Below are 11,066 nucleotides of genomic sequence, written 5' to 3' on the forward strand. Positions count from 1 at the left end.
GCTGGGATCAGGCATTCTGATCTAATTAATAGATCCGTGCATATGTCAGTAATGGGACCATCTTCATTGTCGGGTCTTTGTCTTTAAAATTGAAAGTATCATCTTTTCCACTTCAGAAAAGTAAATCACTCCAGCTACTCTTGTCTTCTGTGTAATCTGTTTAAACTTGGGTTTCATAGTAATGATGTGTGATTATTATACAAAATGCCTTGAGAGCATATGAATACCGACCTCAGTGTGTAGGTTGTTTCCAAACTTAGTTACAAGGATCTGGTTTGTCCATCCTTGGGATGTGACAGTAGTGAGAGAGGACTGAAGGAAGAAGGCAGCTAGCATTAACAAACAACCTTAAACCAACAGGCTGCCCTTGTTGAGCTAGAAAGGAGGGAAACCACACAGGGAGGCAATGACCCAAATGGAGCTCTGTCCTGTTTTCAGGAGGACTGGTGCTTGCCTTCCACAACAGAAGCCATTCCCACTCTCACTTCCCTGGAGAAGGCCGCAAAACTATTTTCAGCAAGTAGTGGCCACAGTTAATTCCCTGGCCAAGATCAGAAATCCTTGAGGTCCCGTCTATAAATATTTTTCTAAAGATTACTTTATAAACTTTTCTTATTTTTTTATTCTTCTTATGTCTTTATTGTAGCAACAATAGGTATGATTGCTTCCTAATCCTTTCTTACCTCCGTTCTTCATGTAATAATGGCTCTCATGAATACCCCTTTCTTTTCTACCCTCCTCTCATCTTTCCAAAGTTATGACTTCCAAGAAGTTTCTTTGAAGAAGAAACAAGGAAAGTGATTAGCCCAGTGGCTAGAGACACAGGCTCATGGTTCAGAAAGACTTGATTGTTAGCTTGGTCACTGTTTTAGTCGGGATAAGTCAGGTTTTGCTGTACCAACAAATAGCACTACATTTCTCACCTTTAAGAAAAGATTTATTTATATATTTTGTGTATATGAGTACACTGATGCTGTCTTCAGACACACACCAGAAAAGGGCATTGTATCCTATTACAGATGGTTGTGAGACACCGTGTGGTTGCTGGGATTTGAACTCAGGACCTCTGGAAGAGCATCCAGTGCTCTTAACCTCTGAGCTATCTCTCTAGTCCCCGTTTTTCACTTTTTAATCACAATAAAATTCACTTGGTTTTACATCACTTCAGTGAAAGTCCAAGCAACTATAAGGATGAAGCCCTCATGTAGTGGCTCACAGCAAGCCAACATTTTCCTAATCCATGGCACCTCCATGTAACACGTATTACCATTATAATGCACAAGGATCAAGCACTAAACATCGTATGCCAGTTTTTAAATGTGTCATCCCAGAATTACCTTATCTGTTGAAAGTCCTAATATGTTGACCAAACCAGTCACAAGACACTCATTTCATGGAAAATGTAATGAGAATTAAGAACTTTGGTGGTCACTGTCTGTGATTGCCATGGTTACAAACTTTTTGATCTTGGGCAAACTGCTTAGTTCCTGTCTATAAAATGGGAAAATCAGTAGCACCGCTACGATAATTGAAATGAAATAAGACTAAGTACCCAGAGTGCTTGGTGTGGTACCTTGCACACTGCAAGCACACAAGAAGAAGTAAGCGCTATTATCAAATACAGAATGATTTACACACTTTTTGCTTACTTAGAAGATAGGAAAGAGCCAGGCATGGTGGCACATGCCTTTAATCCCAGCACTTGGGAGGCAGAGGCAGGCAGATTTCTGAATTCGAGGCCAGCCTGGTCTACAAAGTGAGTTCCAGGACAGCCAGAGCTACACAGAGAGACCCTGTCTCAAAAAAACCCAGCCCAACCCAACCCAACCCAACCCAAACCAAACAAAAAACACCCCCCCCAAAAAAAGAAGATAGGAAGATGTGAATATTAGGGCTTAAAAGGAAAGACAAAAGATCCATCCTTAAATCCATCATTTTAACTACTAGGCATCCACAAAGGACTAGTTCCTAAAGGACTAGGTATGAGTAGCTATTACTTTCTTTTTACTATTATTATTATTATTAATAATAATTATTGATTCTTTATGAGTTTCTTATCATGTACCCCTATCCCACTCATCTCTCATCTCCTTATATTTGCCCTTTTTCCTTGCAACTTTCCCTCAAATTAACATACATACATACATACACACACACACACACACACACACACACACACACACCAGCAACAAACTCAAATAATAGAAAACATCTCATGGTGGAAGCCATAATACATCACAGTGCATCCCACAGTAGATCCCTCTGTCCGCACATCTTCACTTGTAAGTGTTCATTGCAATGAGTCACTGATCTGGCTTCTGTGACACCATAAATATTGGATGCTCATTGAGACTTCCAGTTATCCTGCTATTGCCCTGTGCCCTAGAGATCCTGCAGCTTAGGATCAGCAGGCTTGGCTCTTTCACGCGTCCCAACCCTTTGCAGATGATATAGATTTGGGGGCAGGCCAACTCAAAGCCCCGCTTCTGGACCTGGGGGCATAGCTGAATTGGTCAGCCTGCTGGCTATCCCTTATCTGCACCACCAGGGCTTGCTCTCCAGCATTTCTCTGGCTAGGCCACCCAGTGCCACCATCATTATGAGGAAGGATCAGCCCTCCTGCTGTCATGCCCTTGGGGCTGACTCAACCCACACCACACCTCCAGGGCCAGCTCCACTGTGCTGCTGCTCAGACAAGGCATGGGCCCATGAATGGCTATTCTTTAGACTCATGAAAATTTTGATATAATCTAATCACATTTTACCTTATCGTGACAATCTAGTATGAATGGTTCTTTACTTGTCAACTGCCTCTTATATCATTCAGTAAACTTAGAGAAGCCAGGTGGAATATACAGTAAGATACTTTCTAATGGAGTACTAATTACACATAGGTAGGTAGGAAAAGGGGAACTGATGGGAAATTTTGAGTTATTCAAAAAGGTACCATTAGGCTATCTTTAGACCCAGTGAACATAAGAAGAAAGTGCTGGCCTAGGAGGACTGTCCCATAGAAGTGTAAGTCATAGTGGCATGTAGCTACTGCCAGAACTCCGACAAATCAGGCAGAAAAAAAAAAAAAAAAAAAAAAAAGAGGAATACATAGCCCAATCTCTCTTCTTCCTCCTATCTTATCTCTATTGGCCAAACTCAGCTGAAGCTACAGGGCATGGGGACTCTTCGGACTCTGGGGACTCTGGGTCATAGAGATCAACGTCCAAGGCAAAGAGGTCATCTAGACTGGGAACAAATAATACTTGTATTATTTGTTATTATTGGGAACAAATGAAGAACCTTGCATCCCATGTTCCCACTGCTACCCTTCTTATCTGCCTTCTTCCCTCTCTCCTCCTTTTCTGTTCCTAGTTAGTTCAGGGGTGGATATGTGACCAAGGCAACTACATTGGTGTATTCTATATCACAAAGTATCATGGGATTTTGAAAGAAATGCTAGTACAAGGACCAGTTTTCTCCTAGACTGAAAGATCTTGAGGCTGACTGGCTCCATATTAGCTATTTCCCCCCAGGTGACTGTCTAAGCCAGGACTTCTCCAACTTTGCACCACTGACACTTTTGACAAGGTCATCCTTTGGAGTCCAGTTCTGGAGATGGGTTTTAAACTGTGGGGTATTCAGCCACAACCCTGACCTCTTCAAGCTAGATACCATATCACCCAGCTCTACTGGATTGTGAGAGTAGAACAGTCTCTTATATTCTCAGACACCCCCACTGGGGCAGTGTCTTTTTCCTGGTAATAAATAAACAAACAAAGCAAGCTTGGTGGTGCTGATGGTAGCAGTACACACCTTTAATCCTAGCACTCTGGAGGCAGTTCCACCAACTTGGGACCAAATGGTCAAATATATGAGTCTATGGGGGTCACTCTCATTCACATAACCACACTGCCACATACCTTTGTTTTTCTAAACAAAGGAAAGAGATACTTTCACTTCTTTTCCTTCCCACCCCAGTGCCTGGATGTGACGTCTGGAATTTCAGCTGCTATGGTATGGCCTTAGGGAAGCCATGAAAGAAGTAACATTTGCAATGAAAGGGGGAACAAAACTCCCCACCTTGAACACATGGTTAAGGCATCTAGTTTTCTGTCTTGTATTTTATTCCATTTGGGGGTTTCATATTTTGATTTGGGGGGACCCTTACTGTTCATGTTACTTCGAGTCACATTTTTTGTTATCTGCAGCTCAAATTTTTCCAACTAACATAGAATTTCACTGTGGATGCACATGACCCTAGAAGCCCCTCAAAGTTCTCTTTGAATCTCAAAAGACAAATCTACCTAAGACTGGAGAAAACACAGGAGAGAGACAGAGAGAGAGAGAGAGAGAGAGAGAGAGAGAGAGAGAGAGAGAGAGACAGAGAGAGAGAGAGAGAGAGAGAGACAGAGAGCAAGGTGTGAGTTATGAAGCAGTGCATGGTCTTTGCTGCCATTAGTCTGTCATATAGTTGGGGGCTCAAAACAAATGAACCGTGGTCTGACTGATACAGACAGAAGAGGAACGGAGCCCTTGGCATGAGAAAACATCTCAGAGCAGACAAGAAGATAGTGAAAGGCCTGTCTACTCAACCCAATCTGAACCTTACACCAGTACCAGGGATGAATGACCCCTACTGGGCTTCTTCTATACGAGCCAACAAAGTGGAATGAAGCGCTACTTAGTACCCTTCCTACTTTTCCCCAAAATAAAAAAATGCTTCTGCCTAGAATAAAGTATATACACGTATTTGATTTCCAATTCCACTGCACCATTGTAGAGATCCGTCTGAGTGAGCCATATCCTCCTGTTGATCAGATTACATCCATAAAAGGAAACAGTGAAAAGAAATTTAGACACATCCTACCCAAATTTCTCATTCTACAGAGGAAACTAAGACCCAGAAAGAAGTGATGTCTAAAATCCTATCATTGCTGAGAAGCTAATCCAGGGCCAGAAGCCACATCTCTTTAACTGTCCTGACCTCTCCCATGTTCCTTTACATCTTCACATGGTATTGGATCCCATACTCTACAGACTCCATAGAGTGGTGGAGGAATTGACCTAGTTTCCCAGAAGTTACTATTAGAGAACTCAGATCTTTACCAAGTTCTGGCAGCAAGGTGAAGTCAAGCTTTGAATTCTTTCTGAAGTAGCTGCAACCCAGGGAGGTCCTGGGTTGAGCAATACCACATCCCTCCTCTGGGACAGATGGACAGGCTGGAGAGACTGGTTCAGCAGCCAATTTTCTCTTAGGCTGAGTTGAGCCAGTTGGATGCCAGAAGGGCAGAAGAGCTAGGGATGGCACCAGAGGAGAATGGGGCCTCCCGCTGACAGGAGACACGGTATCTTTTGTGCCACCAAAATTCAATCCAAATTTAAACTGACACACAGGTAGAGTGGTAGGGCTTCTGTGAGCTGATGGGTTTTTCTGAGGCTCTGCCAACCTAAAAATATCTCCAGTACTCGCCTGCCTAGGACACCCTCCTTTCTAACCAGGCCTTCAATTCCTACCATTTGAGCTGCTAAGGTCTTAGATGACAAAGAGTGGGGCATGTTTCCCAGCAGGTCACCATTAAAGGAGGTTTCCAGGGAGTGGAAGGGAGGCCCATGAGTGTGACTCTTTTAGCACAAAGAGCTAATTCTGCAAGAAGCTCAGAGCCAACAGGAGTGGCCTGCTTTACAATGTTGCTTCCTACTGAGACACCAGTCACTCAATTCATTCATGCCTCTATGATCAAGGCACTGCAGAAATTAGGTAGCAGGCTTTAAAGGAAAACATCAGTTTGGGCCTCTTCTCTAAAGTCAGTTGTGTTTAGGTTTGACTCTTCCTTTATGGGAGTCTGGGTACAAGCAATGGAGCTTTCCTGATGCATAGGACACTGTGGAATCAGTGATCCCAAAGCTTGGCTGGCCACGCTAAGTGTTCCTGCTTCTTCCCAGGATTTTCCCTACCTCCTCCTCTTGCTTCTTGGTAAATTCCAGAAGGAAATACAAAACCCAGATTTGTCAGGGTCTAGCAAGTTCCTTAGAAGTCTAGAGATTAAATATTGGGGGATTAGTTCTGAACCCCTCGTCCCAACAGGTGTGAGCTTATTTAGCTTGGTGGTCAGAGGCTGGAAAGGCGAGAGATGGACAGGGTGGGGCAGAGGGGAGCATCCTGGGACAGAAAGGTCCTGCCTGGCAGCAGAGTGATTAATGATCTCAGAGTGCACAATGGCCAGAGGAAGGGAGGATAGGGTTGATGGGGTTAGGATTTGTGTTAAGAATGTACAAGCTCTGCTGTGAAGGGGAAGCCGTCTGAATCCTTAAGAAGATAGCTGTGGACTGGGGATCAGGATGGGCACCTTGATTTTGGCCAAGTCATTCATTCATTCATTCATTATCAAGGTACACATTGGTAAGATAATAGGACCCAGCTGAAGAGACTGATTAATGCCAGGCTGTTCTGTGATTGTCTTATCTGAGCCAGACATACCTGAGTGGTAAGGGAGGGAGAAAAGCTCGCCCTTGAAGCAAATGGATGCTCTCATTGTCCATAGCTCTGACAAAAATTTAATTTAATGTTGCCTCTAAGGATGTAAAGAAGATATGTAGGTCATCTCTTCAGCTAACACCCCAAGGCCAAGAGAGGCCTGGGATAGATCCAGCATGAGTGTACACTGAGGCAGCCCGGGGAGGGGAACTGTCCTTTGTCAAATGAAGGCAGGATGGAAGCAATGAAAAGAATCTGATCCTAAGATTGAACCCAACCTGATGTGGAATGGCAGTTTCAGTAGTTCCTCATTTTCATAATTTTCTTCTATCAACCCAGCTTAGAGAAAAACCTCCTTGCCAGTTTCAACTTGGCCACAATGACACTGAAGTGGCTGAGGGAAGAAACCTACTTGGGACCAAGTAGCAGAGCAGTGAGCAGTGTCCCTTCCCCGGAGGCCATTGATGTAAAGTCAATAGCAATTATAGGGCAGCTGTACCTGGGAGCACAGCCCGAGGATTGATGGATGAAGCAGTGGCTGGGAGATAAAGCAGAGTGAAATAACCTTGTAAACTTGTTCCTAGATGCATGTGAGGCAGCACTCCAGAAAGCTCTCTGAGATGATGTGAGAGTCTCAAAGGTCTTAGGACACTGTGATTTGAGTTCCTTTTTCCTGTGCATCAGACCCATGCGGAGCAACCCGGCATTATGTTGAACTCAGTGGGAGAGATGATAAATTAGTCTTCATTCCTGACCCTATTGAATATAGGAGTCATAAAGTCTTACAAGTGACTTCACCCTATCCTTCTAGGTATCTGAAATAGGAAGTCCCTGAGTCAGAGAGACTGCTTGCTTTCCTGAGCATTGTTGGTGTTGCCAAGCCCAGAGCTGGGTTTTGGGAATGGGAGTTGGTTTTTTTGTTTGTTTGTTTGGTTTGGTTTGGTTTGGTTTTTCGAGACAGGGTTTCTCTGTATAGCTCTGGCTGTCCTGGAACTCACTTTGTAGACCAGGCTGGCCTCGAACTCAGAAATCCGCCTGCCTCTGCCTCCCGAGTGCTGGGATTGAAGGCGTGCGCCACCACGCCCGGCGGGAATGGGAGTTTTGTAAGGCTTTAGACAATCTGAATCAACAGTCCAGTCTCACAGGTTCAGAGATACTTGCGTGTCAGGATCTGGTGGGGAGGAAGGTGATCAGATGTGTCTCCTGGTAAAGGGAGACTTCCTGAAAGTTGGTATCAGAACATCACCCACATTCAGAGGCTATTCCACTTTGAGTCTAAGATAAAATCTCAATGGCTTTGTTTCCAGAGGCTATTGGGTAGTGGGGGCTTTAACTTTGTCAGTGGATTTAATCCATAGTTGAATGGGCTATTAGAAGGTAATGCATCCTTGGAAGAAGGAAGTCACTAGAGTGTGCCTTTGAGGTGTTTCTATTTCTCGACCTTTCACACACACACACACACACACACACACACACACACACACACTGTCTCCGCTTTCTGACTGTCATGAGGTGAGCCACTTTGTTCTTTCACACAGTTCCCCTCCATGACTGAGGTTCCACCTCTACCTCACCACTCATGAGCCCAGAAGTGATGGAGCCAAGTTTCATGAGCTAAGTCTCCCAAGCTGTTGAACCAGAAGAAGCCTTTCCTTCCTTAAGTTGATTCTCTCAGGTATTCTGTCCCAGCGACAAGAAAGGTGACTGGCAAAATCTGAGAAAAGAGAGGGTCCTGTCGCTAAGACTCAGGCACCAAAGGCCGAGACTCCAGCCCTGGCTCTAGCTCTGTGGCCATAGGCACATTACTGAATCTCTGTAAGTTCCATTGCCCTGTCTGTGGAACAAGGATGTTGATAGCATGTATTCATAGGGATCAAATTAAGAGAAGCAGTGTTGAAAACTTAGATCTACATTCAGTGCATTTAAAATGCTCCATGAATTGTAGAAAGTATCTTGTATTGCACAGATACATCACCTGTCAATTTAAAAAAAAAAAAAAAAAACAAACAAAAAACAGGGCCAGGTGTGGTGGCGCACACCTTTAATCCCAGCACTTGGGAGGCAGAGGCAGGCGGATTTCTGAGTTCAAGGACAGCCTGGTCTACAGAGTGAGTTCCAGGACAGCCAAGGCTATATAGAGAAACCCTGCCTCGAAAAACCAAAACCAACCAACCAAACAAACAAACAAACAAACAAACCTATGGTCTATAGTAAAGGGTAGAATAGAAGATGGGACATCTGGTAGGAAGAAAGAATTCTGGGATAGAGCCAGTTGCCAAGGAAGTTGTGAGAAGGAAAGATGCAGAGGAAACCAGCCACATGGCAGAATGTGGGTTAGTCTAAATGGGTTATTTTATTTTATTTTATTTTATTTTAGGTTTTTCGAGACAGGGTTTCTCTGTATAGCCCTGGCTGTCCTGGAACTCACTTTGTAGACCAGGCTGGCCTCGAACTCAGAAATCCGCCTGCCTCTGCCTCCCGAGTGCTGGGATTAAAGGCGTGCGCCACCACGCCCGGCTTAAATGGGTTATTTTAAATTATCAGCTAGTCAGGGAATGAGCCTAGCTATATGGCCTAGGTATTTGCATATATATCATGAATCTGAGTCGTTATTCTGGGAGCTTGGGGCTGGGAGGAAAACAGCACATTACAATGGATTAACATTAGAAGAAGAAGAAAGCTTTCATTTCAAACTCTTTTTAAAGTTAGAGTTGGTATCCTTTTTCTACTGCCTCAAAGTAGATGTCAGTTGCACAATCTATTGGATTCTTTCTTTTCTTTCTTCTTCCTTCTTCCTTCCTTCCTTCCTTTCTTCCTTTCTCTCTCTCTCTCTCTTTCTTCTCTCTCTCTCTTTCTTCTCTCTCTCTCTCTCTCTCTCTCTCTCTCTCTCTCTCTCTCTCTCTCTCTCTCTCTCTCTCTTTCTTTTGTCTCATTTGTAACTCTGGTTAACCTCGAACTCAAAGAGATTCACCTGCCTCAGCCTCCAAGTGCTTGGATTAAAGACCTTAGCCACTTCACATGTCAGCTATCACCAGTTGATGAGAAAGTGAGAAAATGCTGGTGCAAGCTCCTAGCTCTCTCATTTCTCTAAACTCTAGTGCCTTTGCCTGCACCTCAAAGCATACCATGATTCTGTTCTGACACTTGAGAAAGAAGTAATGATCCAGCTTCCTAGCGTCATGTAACGAAGTAGCCCTAAAATCTAATAGCTTAAGCTGACATCTGCAGTTGTGCTATGGATCGTGGATTTGTTCAGGGCTCAGCTGGCTGGTGCTTCTGCTTTGCTTACTGTTGACAATGGTTACTTGGTGATATTCAGTTGACAGAGAGAGAACCCACAGTGACTTCACTCACATGTTTAGTCCCTTGGTACCAATGGCTAAGATTCTGGGCTTGGCTGGATTATCAAGTGTTTACACGAAGTCTGTCCAGCATGGTAGCTTAGGGTAGTCAGGCTGCTTGTGTGGAGACTCAGAACTCCATGAGCCTGTGCAACACGAGTCTGACTGAGCTTCAGGATCCAGCACATCAGCTACCATATTCCTCTAGTCAGTCACTAAAGCCACACCAGGTATGAGAGAAAGAACATGAGACTATCAAAGAATGATGAAGAATTTGAAAGAATTTGAAACTATTGATTAACCTGCCAGTTGTAATGGGAACGTCCAGACCAACACTTTTGATATAAAGGGAGGAAATTAACTATGGGATTGGAAGGATAGGAAAGGTTCATAATGTCTATACATTCCATGAATGCAGAAATTCTTTTTAAAAAATAAACAAATAAACTTGGAGCTGGAGAGATGACTCAGAGGCTAAGGGTACTGGCTGCTCTTCCAGAGGACCCTGGTTCAATTTCCAGCATCCACATGGTGGCTCCCAACCATCTGTAACTCCTTTTTCAGGAGATCCAATGCCATCACACAGGCATATATGCACACAAGACACCAATGTACATAAAAAAGAAAAGTATTCATGAAAAAAAATCAACTTTATTTGGCTAGAGAGATGGCTCCGCAGTTAAGAACATTTGCTGCTCTTGCAGAGGGCTGGGGCTCAGTTCTCAGCACCCACATGGTGGCTCATGAACTCTTATTAACTCTTATTCTAGGGAATTTAATTCCCTCGTCTGACATCTGCTGATATCGGACATGTGTGTGATGCATATACATACACTCAGGCAAAACACTCATGTATATAAAGAAAAATAAATAAATCTTTTAAAAAAATGGCACTCGCCTTTAATCCCAGCACTTGGGAGGCAGAGCCAGGCAGAGTTCAGAGTTCGAGGCCAGCCTGGTCTACAAAGTGAGTTCCAGGACAGCCAGGGCTATACAGAGAAACCCTGTCTCGAAAAAACAAAAAACAAACAAAAAAATAAACACATATACTTTATTATTAAAGACTTGCAAATAAAGGTAAATTCTTGAAAGAAACTAGAAAGGCAAATATTAATCTTTTATTTAAAAAAATACTGTAAACAAATGAAGACAAAACAGAGGTAGTAAGCTTATCTACTGTATAAGACCCTGGGCTCATTCCCATTACCTAAAATAGAAACAACAACAAAAATGTCAGCTTAAAAGGAAGGTCAGAG

This window comes from Mus caroli, unplaced genomic scaffold (assembly GCF_978045245.1).
Source record: "Mus caroli unplaced genomic scaffold, Mus_caroli_1 scaffold_1, whole genome shotgun sequence".
Lineage (NCBI taxonomy): Eukaryota > Metazoa > Chordata > Mammalia > Rodentia > Muridae > Mus > Mus caroli.